Source organism: Carassius carassius, chromosome 32 (assembly GCF_963082965.1).
Source record: "Carassius carassius chromosome 32, fCarCar2.1, whole genome shotgun sequence".
In the NCBI taxonomy this organism is placed as follows: domain Eukaryota; kingdom Metazoa; phylum Chordata; class Actinopteri; order Cypriniformes; family Cyprinidae; genus Carassius; species Carassius carassius.
In genome coordinates, this window is record NC_081786.1 from 26156983 (window position 1) to 26173757 (window position 16775).

Genomic DNA, 16775 nt, shown 5'->3' on the forward strand with positions numbered 1-16775 from the left:
CTTCTAATATTTTTTATCTAGAGCCAAACGCATTACATTCAAGTTCTTTCTGCTCTGTGAAAGTTGCGTCTTTCTTCTTTTTAGTTGACACTTATTTTAAGCTAAATGTAAAAAAAATGGTAAAAATCCCCCTGAACTCCCAATACAATATATTTTGCTTTGGCTCTCGGGCCCACATCTCCGATGACTATTTTGACTGTTTAGAATTTTTTTTATTTTACAAAGTCCTGCTGCTGCCCAGATGGAAATTTATAACCATTCCAAAAAAGTATTGTTTAAATATAGAGACTAGACCTCTTGGAACAATAATTGAATACACCTGATATAGAGTTTACTGTTGCCAGGTTTTGTGATTTTTACAGAATGCTTCATACTTGATGTTCAACTATAATATAGCCTAGTTAACTTTTCAACTGTAATGCATGGTTTCACATCAAAGAGACTTGGGGACATGGAATTAACAGAGAGACATACTTGTGAATATATACGCACTACAACAAAACAGATATTTGTTAAGAATACATTGACATTCACCACCACAGAAAAACTCATTTTAGCTATATAAACCCATACGCCATGTTCCAAAACCTTTCTGCCTTATAAGTAGGACTGCAGCAAAAAAAAAAATTCGATAATCGATTAATCTAATGATTATTAGAATTATTAATCGACTAATCGTCTTTTTTTCCCAAAAATTAATCAGCGTTTAATATAATGTTTAATATTGCAAAGCTGCTTGATTTAAGGCTATCTATTGCATAAATAACTATGTAAATAAACGTCACGTGACTGAACTTTAATCAGATGCATTCTTAACTGCTGCTTTCTCACTGCTGTCATTTTTTTGCTATGTTTATTTCGTTATTGAGAGGAAAGTGTGCAGTATTTATATATTCACCCAAACGCAGCTAAGCAGCTTCAGATTTGCTCTGAAGCACTGTCTTCTTCTCTTGAATTGCATCCAAGTGGGCTGAATTACAGTCTTGTGCTACAGCACTCTAGTGGTCAAACCGCATCAGGTAATATGAGATCAAACAACAACATTTGTTGACAATTTTTTATATTGTCCATGACGTCGATAAGCCCTACATAAGAAACATCAAAAGTAACATATGCAGATAGGGTGCCACAGAAACCCCATGGATCACCGCTAATACGTTGCTATGCTTATGGCACAATATTACACACAAGCATACAACACTGATAACATAAGTTCTGGAGAAGTGCTACGGGAGTGCCATAATTTCTCATGGTCATTTATCTTCCTCCTGCAGGACAGGGCATCTGAGATGAAGCAGCAGTGATGCTGTTCTGCACAGGAACTGAGCAGACAAACAGATGCCTGAGCGCTGAGAGGTTAGGGCAGGTCAAGCGGTTCATTCACAGAGAAGAAGAGAAAGAATTTGCTCCATGTACCATTTGTTCACGCTTGAACAGGAGACAGAGACGAGCTTCACCCCAAAGGACCTGCTTTGACTAGAAAAGGTGACCTTCCTCTGCTTTCTATCTGCTTATCCGCACTCATGAGAAAGTGAGCATTCCTCAAGGTGAAGGGGACACACTAGGCTTTGCTTTTGAAAGGTATTCGGCTGTATATGACAGCAGTTATGTGGCAACCTGATATTGGAGTGCGGAAGAAATTTCTGAGTAATTTATGCATCTTAATGTGAGTGATTTTTTTCCAAATGTAATTTAAGCATAATTAAAGTAGGGGTCCTGTGGTGAAACGTCAAAAAAGACTATGGGGATTAGAAACAGCATGTTAATGACACTCACAATTGGCAGATACATTTATAAATGCTGCATTGTCACCTGCTCACAGCCATGGAAATGGAAAAAAACATGCAATCTTCCAGCAGAAACATGGAAAAAATGAGATGATTAAACAGCTTGTTGTTAGCCAAGAATAAACAGTGCAGACTACAGAACGAGATCAAATGGGACAAACCAGTTCATGGCTATAATGAACGACATCATTCGGAGCCATGCAGTGAATAATAATAATTGAGGCCAAAGTTTCCAGAGAGGCACAAGTCTGCACGTGCCATTAGACCACAGGGTTTAACAGCACTTTTTACAGGAAAAAATAAATCTTTCATTCTGAAAATTACTGAAAGTTTCCTGTCATATGGAGGTGATCCCAGTAAAAAAAGAAAAAAAAGTTATGAACCATTACCAAGGACAAAACTAAAACTTGCATGAAAGTAAAAGAGTGTGAAGATGAGGGTTAAATGGATGCCTTCTTAAGCCAGGCGGATCATTTGTTACTGTACAGGGTGTGTTTGGCACAACACTGTTCTAATTAAAGGACATGGACGTGGACTGGGGAATGAACTGAACGACAATACTCAAGCCTTTTGGGAACGTTTTTTTTAGTTCAAATCCTTTGCAAAGAAGCTCATATTTAAAAGGGGTGAAACGTGCACAGATATAGGGTAGCAACAAATGGTGGCAGTATATGCAGTGATACCCACAACCCCCTCGCATTTTTGTCCAAAATGTCCCATCTGGAGAGTGCAACAAAAGGCTTGTTGAGTCTGAGGCATGGTGGGACAGCGATGTCCCACAGAATCTAATCCCTTAGGGCAAATCACACTCTCAAACCAAGTCTTGAACAAGAGGAATTACAATCAGCACTACTTAGACAGCTGGAGGAGGGGAGAAGTCTACTAAACACTAAGGATTGTATCTCTCTCTATAACCTGTGCATCTAAGACTATTCTCCTGGCAAGTCTTAAGGCCATTAAGGCTGAGCTGACACGGATTAGAAGAAAGCTTTTCAAATGACAAGTGAATGTCGGCCAGGAATAGCCACAAACATACCACATGCATTTTCACGTTCACAGTTACATTAGGTCCTCAGCAAAATTGCAGTTAGCAATATCAGTACAATTTCTTGGTATCTATAACAAATTTGTTGCTATAGCAAAAGCTATTTTACTAAAATATATATCAAATAAAGTAATTATTATTAGCATGATTAATTAAACAACACAAATTAAGAAAACACTAGTATGTAAATTTCACATACATATATATTCTGACATTAGTTATCGGTTATCAAAAGTGTTTGAATTAGCAAAGCATATCAGCATGTACCAGACTGACTCTGTAATGGTGCGGCAAGAAAGCTGATCTGATAACACTAGTCCTCTAACAGAGCAACATTAAAGTAATACCTGAAGAAATGAATGAGTGTGTTTACTTTGAATTTCAGAATAGCTAATACTAGCCAGGTGACTGAAAACCATTCAGACAGCAATTTCCAGACATTCATGTCAGGGTGTCTTCGCTCTGCAGGAGCTTTGTCACACATTTACCAATTAAAAATGTCAGAAGGGATGACTGGATAATTGACTGCTTCTGATTTTTCTTGAAGCTGGCTGAAATTATAACATAAGCACTCACACAAACATGAACTACTGTAATGAAATGAACTGGGATAACGTGGGAATAGATTTGCAGTAGAAAGCATATGTTCCTTCACAGCTTCAGTAAGGTCTGCCTCCCTTATCTATTTAATAAGTGAAGCCCCAGAAAAATGTTTGGTTACATAATTATCATGAGTAACAATCGGCATGAAGGATGCATGGTTTCACGTTTGATCAGATGCAAGCAGAACAGCAGCATGTCAGTAATTTTGAAGCTATTTGGTCACTGTCCGAGTGCATCAACTGACTGCCTCCTTTAATTAAAATAAAGAAATAAATAATATAAAAAAATAAGAAATGAGAATCACGTCTGCGTCAGACTGCTGTGAGTCTCTTGACAAAGCACACAAGCAATCAAAAGGAAAAACTGTATTTATGTAATCACAAAAACCTAGTTCTCTGTAACTTCATGTTGTTCTTGAGCCAGTAGATAGAAAGACATGATAAGATTGTTTAGTTCTTGTATTAAGATGTATGTCCACTGATCTGGGAATCCTCAGCCTTTTCATTCGCTATCTTTCCCTCCAGCAGCATAAAAGGGTTCATTCATGTAACAGCATTCATCCACCGCACGCAATGCTCCCAAGAATGTTATGTAAAATGTAAAGAAATATGAGAGTGTTGCACTAAAATCCGAAAACAAGTGGTCACAGAAGACACATTTGAAACACGTGATAATTCCAGTCGGAAACGGTAACGAGTCTTGACTGACCACTGATGATCAGATCGCTGAAAACACAACTTAATACCAGGAGGAAACAGGCCTAACATCTACATGTGCTTTGAAGAAAGGTGTATTTAAGTCTAAGCTAGAACCCAGCCCACCAAGACATTCGGGTCTTTACTATCAGACCTTTTCCTCCAGTCGATTACAGCTCACTATCAGATGAGCTGTTCTTTAGGGTTTCTGAAGTCCGCACAGTCAGTCAAGGCTGTTTGAAGGGTGGATGAATGATCACTAGAGAGCACAAAAACTGAGATGAAAAAAGGGTGCTCCCCTCCACAAAGATTTTGAAACACTCGGGGCTCTGGAAACATATGTTGAGAAGCATGATCGATATATAAAAGCTGTCAATATGGTTTGATTTAGAGAAATGACAGGGAAAGGGATTGAAAGGGATGAATCTCTAGCTTGTGGCTTTACTCCTCACATCCATCAAACAGAACAATAGAGAAATGCAGCACTTTATTTCAGAGTTTCCTGACCCAGCTGTGTTTACTCTTATGATTAGTGTTAAAAGAACAGCTGCCGGACCCAGTGTCAGCTGGATGCACCCTCCTTCCCTCTCACACACACACACACACACCTGATCTGCACTGTGTTATAATAAAAAAGATATGATTCTCAAAATCGGTAAAAAAAATTCTGTGTGTGGGTTTGGAATGACATGACAGCAAGTAAAAAAAATGTAAAAGCTACTTTTTCACGTACTCATATTAGTACTCACAATAACTCTAACAACTAATTGTTCACATGAATTCAGCTTCCCTGGCCTGTTGATCTTCATTATTTTTATAAATCATGCTGGCAACTCCTAAGATTTGACAGATGTATTAGTATGTATTATCCTAAAGCTTTCAATTTGTCACCATTTCTTTTTTCATTGACTTGGACATAAAAAGCCATATGTTTAGCTAGGTTAGTCTCTCTCTGGTGAATCATGAACTGTTGGAATTTATATAGGGATTTGTGACTCAACAAGCCATCATTTTGTTGGACATGATGTCAGAAAACAGTCTAAAGGCGCAGGGAAAAAACATTATGTTTATTGTTAGAGGAACATGTCTGTGATTTGGCAGTCTGTCCTTGGACAGCCTGGAAAGATGGTTAGGAAAAAAAACATTGACTGGCCGCTAGACTGTGGCTCACTGCCTCCAGGACGCATTCAACACCCGTCTTACCTCACCTGCTTTTTATAGCCAACTCTAAAAACAGCCAGATACATGCACAGAGGCTGCCCTTGTGCAATTACTTTTGAACCAAATATAATCTCTAGAAGACAGAAACAAATCATCAAATTGACCAAGATTACCCGTTAATGGTCAGAACATAAAAGCCTTAAGTTTAACAGAATGACTAAAGCCATCTCATGTAGACCAGCTTGAAAAACAACATTCGACAAGAAGTGACTTACAGTTAGTGAACAATAAATTAATTTGAAAAGAAATTCATAATGACTGTCCCACAGAATCTACCTAAACAGTAAGAGACACACATACTCACTGTACAATAGAGAATTTACAGCACCTTATAAGGGGAAAATGCGTAAAGGGTGGACATGATATACGGTTTTCCAAAGAGTGGTTTGCTTCACAGAATTAGGGCCAGGAACTTTGAGGGCAAGTTGTAAAAATAGGTTTGTAATGTTTCTTGTGGAAATGAATTGAAGTAGTGTTTTAAAACAGAGGCTCAAGACATGTATCAACTCCACAACTTAAATAGGTACAGCATGATCCAGATATCACACGAAAACTATACCTTCCTTCTTCAATTTAGTTCAATAAGGCCCCAAATCATAAATTAGACCGCAGTAACCGCTCACACTTTATTGAACGTGTAAATCATGGATTTTACACTAGTAAAAAAAAAAAAAAACTGTGAAGACTCTACAATTAAGAACAGACTCTGTAAGTAAAAGTAAAACCTCTATAGCCCTTGAAAATGTAAAAACATTCATTCGACCACCCTTAGGAGTTACAAAGCAGACATCAGTCATGACAGAGAGCTCAAGCCTGGACCTTCCTTCTGAGGTCAGCTTGTGTTTGTTCTAATCCTGACACTCCACAGGGTTCAATAGCCCTTTTGTCATGATGGCATTCCTCTCAAATTTAACACCACACCCTACCACTACATCTTCCTACTTGAAGGTTAATGTTAATGATGCGATCACCATGTGAGACCAACTGTCCACCTTTCATGCAATCAAAAATTCATAAATGAGTAAAACAAGGCAGACTAGTTAATAAAATAACACATAAGGAATATACTACTTTATGACTTGTATATGTAACCTAAAGAGAACATGATCATTTTACCATCTGATTCTTTTCTTTGTTGGAAAGCTGAATAACAATTTCAATTTGTATTTTACAGTTTGCATATAATTTGCTTGAGAACAGAAGTAGGTCATTTAGTGCTTTCCTTTCATTGTTTATCAGATCACTTTATTTTCACATGCTATAGGCATAATATACAATGATAAAATTCTCCATGTCATCACCATTTCCTTGAGCGGGACAATTCAGTATTTTCTTCTACAGAGTAGAGAAGAAGACACAAATGATGCGTTTTAACTCTTTTCAACTACCAACCAATTATGATTTTATAATCTTTTAAAGTTAAAATTAAGTTTTAATCACCTCTGAAAACTAAAAATGTACTTTTCAGATAATTATTATTTTCTTAATTAGTGCAGTTAACTGTCAGCCGGTTTAATTTTTTAATAAAGCAATTTCTTTTTTTAAAACAACAAAAGCATTTATTTATATGTGAACTATTTTATTAGCCAACTTTATTTCAAGCTGACAACAAAAATAATTAATGAGGTGTTGAACACATTAAAATAGAGAAAAATATAGCCTAGTGTTTATACTTAAGTTACAAAATGTTAATTTTAGATGATACTTGGGCACTTTATAATAAACATTTAAGCATATAAACACAAAACAATACGAAACACAATTTCATAGTTTTAAACTTCACTAAAGGGGGGGGGGGGTCTAGTTGTAGCTTCCTATATTCAAACCAAAATACCGTTACAGATAAAGTCATATTAAACACAATGCACACAAAAACTATTTAGATATGATGAAATAGCCTACCGCAGACAAAAACACAGATAACTTTTACTTACCAGATATTACAAAACAGCCACAGGATAGGGAATCATAGAGCAACTTCTGTGTTATTTCTGAGAGCACATTCATTTGAATCAACGCTTTTTAAAGGACAAAGTTTTAATCCAGTTCTTTTCTCTAAAGATTGAGCACGCAAACTCCGACTGCTCAACTCTCACGAGGCTGCGTGGACAGATTGACACGCCCCTAAATTTAAAAGACACCACAGTTCACCAATCAGATTGAAGCTGTCGCAAACCTAATTAGATTATGCGCAGAGAAGAACCAATCCCGTTTCAGGAGGAGAGGACCTCACAGTGTTTATCCGAGTAACGCGTGTTTGGTTGCTGGGTTACATTATTAAGGTTATTTAAATCTCTGTTTGGTGACAGGCATCTACTCTTAAATGGACTCTTGTGTTTGGACCTGAAGGTTTGGACACCAACGGCTGTGCAGTTTTTATTAGATTTTTGAGAAAACAAACAAAAAAAAAAAGTTCTGAGGTTTCCAAATGGTGCATTTTAAAATCATTCTTCAGTTATTGCACATGAATCCTAAATTATGTTTGCTCCCATATATATCCGATGATTCACTCTCACATGGTAACAGCTTCAGTTTATGACCACATGATGGTTTATGAGGAAATTAAAGAAAGACATTACAGAAATATGTTGCTGTATTCAAGAGTAGGCCTACATTACACACTAGTCTACAAATATACACTAACATTATCATTTAAATACCCTCATAGAAACAATGACAACAGCTTGTAAGGTCATTGTGTGTTGATCTTGTGTTGAATGCTGTGGGCTTTCAAGAGTGTGCGAGAGAGAGAATCTTTGAGGATTTCTGCACAAAATGTGAAATGACACAATAAATCGATCTCAGGTTTCTCTGCCGCCTCAGTGCTGTCTCTTAGCAAACCTCAAACCACTCTCTAATCCACACAACATCTGAACAGCCACAAAGTTGAGCTCATAAATTATGTCCAAACATTTCATAATACTGCACAAATTTAATTAGCATGTTAAAACTGAATCTTTAATTCAGACCTAACCAAAGCTATTTCCTATTAATTAATTAAAAAAAAAAATCTACATACCCAAATGTGAGTAGCATTTATATTATCCTTGATTTATTAATTTCTGTGGTATATAATATGTATATTGTGCACAGTATGCAAACTTGCATGTATGGAAATATGGCCTTCCATTTCTAGCAGGATGGATGGGAGAGAATTACTGCACTAATTTGAAGCATCTCTTTTTGGCTTGTAAAATGATAAAGGAAAAGATAATCCAAAAATAAAAATTCTGTCATCATATACTCATCTAAACCTGGAACATAAGAATGTTGGCATCCAAAAAACATTGGACCCACCCCACTGACTTTCATTGTAAGACATTTCCTCTTTTACGTTCCAGTGTTTTAATTTTTGGGTGAACTATAAAAAAAAAAAAAAAAATTGGATTAAAAAATGCATAAAATCCACATTAGCCATTCCCTGGAGACTATGTGTGTGGATATATATATATATATATATATATATATATATATATATATATATATATATATATATATATATGTGTGTGTGTGTGTGTGTATGTATGTATAAAAGATTACATAACCATGTACTTAAAATAGACTGTAATGCAGTTAATCTATATATTCATTAGATTCACATACATTCATTTTAAATGTCCTCAGAGTTTTTGTAAGGTTAGGTAGCATAGGCATCCAGCTATTCATAGAAAAACAATACGCAATGCTTTCTTGTTTTAAATAAGTTTTTACGGTCAGGGTCTTTAAAAAAAATACAATAAATACAAGCAAACAGGTAATATATAAATCTTTCCTATATAAAAATTACAAGCTTTTAGCTTTTTTGTTAATTAAAATCTCTTTGCTTATTCTATTAAATTGTATTATTGCTTCCATTTTTCTATTTAATTCTATTAAAATGTGGCAAGTTTTGAAGTTTTGTCAATACTGTACATCAAACAGTATGTCTGTTCTTTGTAGATTCATTTGGTCATATTTGAATATGATGGATATTTCTTAATTGCTTTCCAACCCTGGGAAATGTGACTGGCATTGCTTTCACCAGAAAAGGCCATTTCTCGTGTGCTGAAGAGTCTGAAAATGTCTTCTTTAGAACGTCAGAGAAACGGGATGAATTCCTTCCAAACAAGCAGCCATTCAAACACAGATTTCATCAGTAATATGCTCTATCAAACATCATTCCTGTGCTTCAGCATTATCAGAGTGAGTATGACAAATGTTCATGTGACCTATCTGTTATTTGCGATGAAGAATGTTTCTCATTTTCACGGCTGTCCCCGAGGAAAAGCTCTCATCTCTCTGTGAGCATAGGGACAGAAAGGTGTGAGACTAGATTACGCATGCATGAGCTGTTGGGACATCCCCCTTTGTCTTCCCCCGATCAATAAAATAGCCAGCATGGAGACCTAGAGCCCATAGACCCACTCCCACATGTACGTCTCCGGAGCAGTGTGCAGGGTCTTTGTGTGTAAGATGTGTTATGCCCCCTGATGTTAGTCATTCTCCTTCAATTCTCACATGGTCAGACTGGTGTGAGCTGGTGCATTGCTCATGTAGGGTATTTTATGCATGCAGGATTCCCAGAGGAGAGAGAGAGATCACAGCTCAGATTTCATGAGCCAAAAAATTAGACTTTATGGGCAGGCAAAAAAGAGGAGCCTGGATTAGCTGATCTCAAAAATCAAATATTAAAATACATGCAGTACCAGCCAAATGTTTAAATGCACTTGACTCTATAAAGCCTGATTTATCATATTTGAAACACATTTCTAAGGCCTCTATATAACCTCAAGTTACATGCCTTCTGTCATCTGACTGATCGCAAATAAAAGGCCTTTTAGAATAATTCCAAAAATATCTCCCTTCAGGTTTTGGTTTTTGTGCTGTGAAATCTTTATTGAGTTAACACATTTCTTGTTGTTGGTAATATTTCACTTACTGTACTGAAGCAACATGTTTTATATGTTTTACCCACAAAATTTAAATATCAGATCTTTGATCATAAAACTAAGCATTTGGATATAGATTGATGACTGATATTAGATGCATTTTATGCAATTATATAAAGATTTTATCGAATTATATAACAAGCTATGAGAATTTAATTGTACTTTTATATAAATGTCAGCATTTTCCTTCTCGAATATGACTTCCATGTTTCCTTATATCATACTATATGCAGTTTTTGTTTTCAGATTTTATACATCTATATCCAACTATATACAGTTCTGTGCAAAAGTCTTAGGCCACTAGTATTTCTGCAGTAGTGTGTCAGTAGGTAATATCAGTTTACATTTCCAAACATTATTTTTTCCAAACAGGATTCTTGAAGTGTCTTGGAAACACTGCCACAGTTCTTCTGGATTGAGTCTGTCTCAGTTTCTTCTGTTTCTTCATGTTATTCCAGACAGACTGATGATGATCAGATCAGATCTCCGTGTGGAGCACTGGCTGTTGTCAGACAAAAATCTCACTGCATCATTACAATTAATTAATGGCAAAATTAATGTTTGGAAATGTAAACTGATATTTACTACTGACACACTACAGAAAAACAGAAATAACAGACTTTAAGACCATTTTTTGTTGGTGTCACCTCATGAAATTCACCAAAACATGCTCAATGGGGCATTGTGGGACGTTTTTCTGATTATTGTGGCTCAAAATTAATTTGTCTTTTCCCAACAAATGTGCAGATAATTGTGGGCTGTTTGTGTTTTATCAGACATTATAAGAAGCAAATATTCCTATCAAAATAAACGTGAACTAAATATAAACATGCTTGCATTGCCTCTTGCATTGTTTGGTGGGAAAGACAAGTGTAGGATTTAAAGAGATCTCTTGCTAATAACTATTTCCTGTATTTCCTGTACTACTTTCTGTAACTCAGATGGGCCTGTCTCAAAAGAATTTGTAAAAATGAAATACACCTAAGCTTTATTTATTAGTTTACTTTTTTTTTTTATCTCAAAATGTATTTTATCTTTCTAATCAGGGTTACAACATATCAGAAATATTCATACAAAACTGTGAATGTGTTCTGTCCCATGCAGGGTGAGCTCCCAGCAGACCATAGGCCATATGCATGCCAGGTCACAGACTTCAGTGCAAAGAGAGCTCGAAAGATATGGTCCCAGGCCACAAGGGGATCGAACCGGAAAAAGATTCATTTTCTTATTTCATGCTTTGATGAATCCATATCCAGGGACTTGTTAAATGATGCTGAAGCTCAAACTACGATCTCTAATCTGACCGCTTGTTTAGTTAGCAGCGTGTGGAGGAGGGCACAGGGGAGCACAGATGCTAGCCGTCATTAATAAGCATGATCATGAATAATTAATCTCCCTAACTGAGTGAATACTGATGAGGTAAACTGGAGGGCCAGATTGAAGTAACCACAGGGGAGGCTACAAGACTTAAAGTCATGAGAACATTGGTGTCCAAATGTTGGCCTCGTCAATGCTGCAGATTTGAAACTAAGAGGAAAACTTTGTAAGTTAAAATGCAATAGCAAAATGCTCGGAGGAAATATATTCAGACAATCCTTATTTTTTTGATCACACCTTATGGATGCAAATATATATTGATATCAACTCACAGTGACTCTTCAATATAAAAACCATTTCAGTTTTCAGTTATTGTATTTAAAAAAAAAATTGTATAATTTGGTAAATTTTTTAATAAATCATTGCATTTTGCAATTTGGTGTATGCATGTATACACACACACACACACACACACACACACACAGAGTGCTTAATTTTCACAAACAAGCACTACATGCCAAGCAAGTTTGTTACTAAAACAATTTTGGGTCAAACAGGAAGTCAAGTTAGCCCAAAGGCTGAAAACATGTACATCTGTTTAAAACAAACAAAAACCCTGGAGAGGTTCTCTAGAGGAAACAATAAGACTTTTGTCACTAAGCACAAAACCAGGTGTCAAAGCCCGAGGCGCTGCATTAGTCAGTGCGCCCTGTGATGGACTAGAACAGTTGGTGTCCTATAAAACCACCCAACTGGTGTTTGTCATAGGAACCTTTTTTTTTTATCATACAAGACCTTAAGGATTTTTTTCCCCCCTCTAAAATTCGGAGGAATTGTGCAATGGTATTAAGCTGCTGACATTTTGCTATTCCCCAGAGCTGAGAAACTTCACATCAAAAATATATAGTGAGTCCCAACCATGATTTTAGATTTGAATGTTTAGCACTTCAGTGCATGAAGGCCAGTGGACCGTCCTCAGAAATACTCCAAGGTCTGTAAAGTAAGCAGCAGAGGAGTCAGTCTGACCTCTATTGGTTATGCTCTGCATCTGCTAAAAAATACCTTCACTTGAGGAGTGACTGAGCTCCACCATTGTCATTTTATTTCAGTCTGTGTGAAGAAATAAAAGTAATAAAGTAATAAAAGTAAATTTAATTCAGATAGCGAATATATTGATTTGGACCACTAACGGTGGTACCGACAGCAAGGTCCGAACTCACTGTCAGTGTCAATGAGGACTCGCACGCTTGGAGCTGACACATGCAAGTTACCCTAACAATACATCATTTCTGAAAGCAACAGTTTTCTAACTTTAAATACAAATCCAATCTACAGACTTTGAATGGCTCACAGGGCTGTCAGATGCAGATATACTACACAATGAACAGCCACGTGAAACAATTCAACAGACATAAAACTAATGTACAAATTACAGTATAAGTGTGCATCCAGGTAGTTGCGATTGACCTCATTACTGTACTGACATATTTCTGAATAAAATTAACAAGAAACAACAACGTAGTGTGGAACTTAATGGTGTTTTATTCTTAGGCTGGGTCTATTCTTGGGTAAAGTGAGCTGCATGTCTGATGAACTGGTTTGACTGCAGCATGGCTTTACATACGTCGGCAGAGAGTTGTTGTTCATAGTGTGTGACAGGATGAGCAAGTTATGACCTTGTAATATTTAATTTGAAAAAGAATGCACGGATGAATCATTCATAATTAAACCTATGTTTTAAAATTTTAAGCAGACCAAGTTGTATAATGAAGATTAGAATGTCATCTACATTACAGGCAATATTACCGCGATCAGGCACATGGAGAATCAAGGTAGACCTTAATCTGATGGATATACGGACTCCACAATAACACTTTCACAAGTAACCTCCATTGCCTTTATTTGGCTCATACAGATTCTGATGCACTCTCCTCTTTCCTCTTCTTCCTTATCGACTTCATCTCTCTTCTAAATATTTTCTGCAGGTTTTTATTAAGGTAAATTGAAGACTTTAAGACCAAGTAAAGAAATTTAAAGAGCAAATTGATATTGAATTACAATGGCAGTAAGTTGTCTAAATGCAAGTCTCAGAAAATGAGTTAAGCAACAGTGTGAAAATACAACTTCCATCAGATCTCCATTAGTTTTTAATTCATTATTTAAAAAAAGCTTCATGAGAATAATTGAAATAACTTTTACTGTACCTTTTGATCACACTGCAAAAAGTGCTGTTCTTCCTCAGTATATTTGTCTTGTTTTTCCAGTGTAAATGTCTGAAGTTTTTTTTTTGTCAAGACGTGTGACTGATCAAGTGAAATTATGATTAAAATCTGGTATCTCAAAAAAAAAAAAAATCTACTTAATTCAAAGGGAAAAGTAAAGGATTTGACACTTTATACTAATATTTGTTCATCTTTTAAGCATAAGCTCACTTCATTTTGTCCAATTTCTCAAAAAGAAGACTTATCCCATAACTACATTTATAAATATGTTGATTTTGTATCTTTAATTAAGGCTGTTTAGATATTTGTACTGAAAAACAGATCAACAATACTGTGGAAGATCTTTTTTTTTTGCAATGTTATGCATGCAACATTTAATGTCATGGCTTTACAAATTAAAAGACTCTCTGCTTCGATTTGAGACTTGAAGGCCTTAAAGGGATAGTTGACCCAAAAATGAAAATTCCGTCATCATTGACTCGCCCTCAAGTTGTTCCAAAGCTAAATTAATTCCTTTCTTCTGCTGAACACAAAAGAAGATTTTGAAAACTCTGGGTTACCAAACAGAAACAGCTTGAGGCTGAGTAAATGATGACGGCATTTTCATTTTGGGGCGTACTCTCGCCTTAATTTGTGGAAGGGTGAATTAATACTTTTAAAACCATATTAAGACCTGCAAAAAGTCTTAATTTTGAGAAAATCAAAAAAAAAAAAAAAATTGAGCACTTTTAGCACTGCCTGGATAAAAAGCAGTGAATTCATCTGTGAGCTTATTTATTTACTTTTGACTGTTGACTTTTTTGCTTATCAGGGTTTAATATGGAATTGGTTTGGATTGGTTTAACTGAGTTGGAACTAATGTGAACAGTGTTTATAGTTTTGGGTAACGACAACGAGTGTCAACAACTGAAAAAAGAAGCCAATAAGCTGAGACAGATCTAAAGAAGGATCTCTCCTCAACCATTTCGATTGCAGCTTTGCAAGGTAGTAAATTTTTTTAGTTTCTATTTGTTTCAGAAATGAGAAGAATGCTATACCAGCGATTACAAATCTATTCACTTTGAGCACTGCTGAAGTAAGAGTGGTTATATTGCAAGATGGCTTGATCAAAAATAAATGTTTGAAGCAAGCACCTCCTCACATGCTCTGCTCTAAATCTAAAGGTTAATTTAAATAAAAATGCCAGGCTTTACATGTGTCACTGTACTTGGCTCAGTGTATCCACCGATATCTTTCATCGTTAATGTGGAAATCTTAAATCCTCCGTTTTCAATCAGTAGGTCATGGAGTGGTTATGCTGGTTTTTATCTGAAACCAAATGTAGATTTCTGCTGATTAAACAACTCTGTAGCCTCAGTGATTTTCTAGAGCTAATAAGACAATGCCTCCTCCTCCAGTATTCATGCCAGGAGCAGATGGCTGGATAAACAGCACCATCAAACTGCCAGGTTATAAACCGGAAGTATGTTTGTGGACATACATGGCCAGGTACATTATGAGAGTATTTAGTATCGCACAGACAATCTCATGAATCATGAGATGTCATTGACATTGGCTTACAGATTTGCCACCAGATCAAGATACTATTAAATCGCATACCATCATAGCAGGTACTACATTTGACAAGACTTACTTTGTTCTATAAAGAATCCATGCATGTAGTGAATGTAATCCAGCTGCAATTTTGGCACAGTCAAGAATCAGTTTCATTGCTTCACCACCATCTATGAATCATGTCCTGGGGCTTCGTGGAATAGTTAGGTGTCCACTGGACACATTTTAGATGATAGTTGTAGGTCACACAGGTTCACCTACAGTTTTAATGAATTCTTTAATGAATATCTATAAGAATAAAGTGGTTCAATCTTCTGAAGAGAGTTGACCGTTTTATATGATGGACAATTTGAATCTGAGCTTTTATTCACATTAACACTCATAAGCGAACATACTTTGAACACATCAAATATATTAAATGGAAGTGCAACCATGCTTACTTCATGCACAAGCACTAATCATGTTTGTCTTTTATTCCAATGTATTATTTTTATGACATTTTTTGAAGCGTGAATATTTTGGTCGTATGAATTTTTAATGAATAGACAAAAATAATGAGATACTATATTAATACTATATTTAAAAAAAAAAAAAGTTAAAAAAAAAAGGTTGGAATGATATTGGGGGTCGGGGTGTACATGATTACAGAACTTTTATTGCAACAATCTCTTTAAAGTTGAAATAATGAACTAGGCCGATTTAAGGTGTTATTGGCATTTGGGCCACCCATTTAACACAGTTCTGACTGCTTGGCACAACATGTCACCTACCTTCCTGTTACTCCAAAACTGAGAACAAATAAGAAATTTGCTGAAACCGGACCTGTGCAGACTACATGCTTTAACAATAATTCTAATATATATTTTTTTTAATTAAAATATCTAATTCCTACTGCAGAACTGCACTGACAATATCATGCTGTCAGTAATTACAAGGATATCTCAGGAACTACTCAAAGCAATGATTTTCTGTTCATTTTGATTTATATGCACACACACACAAAAAAGATTTAAAAAAAAAATGACACTCTTTGAATCAGACTGATTCTTAAACTCTTAATTAGTAATAAGTGAATAGGACAGCGCTTTTCATAAAGTAAATTTTATATAAAATTAGGCTTACATGCAATAAATTTAGAAGAAAGCAAGGCGTTTAAATTAGTCAAAACTATATTCACAATGAAAAAAAATACTCATTTGTAAATTTGCTTTCTATATTTTTATTCCTGTAAGTAAATGACTCTGTATTACAGTCTATTGAAACTATTTCACAATTTTGGAGAAAGTAAAACAATATTGTGTGACTGAACACTAGCAGTGTATCTTTGATATATTCGGTGTGTGTGTGTGTGTGTGTGTGAGACAAGTGAAGCTGTATCAAAACAGATGTGTGCATCACATATT

At 35.7% G+C, this 16775-nt stretch overlaps 1 protein-coding gene across 2 annotated transcripts in view; it reads right to left on the bottom strand.

Moving 5' to 3' along the window:
- The window catches only part of tiam2a (TIAM Rac1 associated GEF 2a), an 80725-nt gene extending 73270 nt beyond the window's left edge, over positions 1-7455 (bottom strand). Inside the window, exon 1 of one of the 2 annotated variants that reach the window (XM_059520841.1) lies at positions 7286-7455. The gene's annotated coding sequence lies outside the window, so the exon portion shown is untranslated. The remainder of the gene's footprint in view (positions 1-7285) is intronic. The other variant, XM_059520843.1, reaches the window with a different exon arrangement.
- Between the last annotated feature and the right edge of the window lie 9320 nt (positions 7456-16775).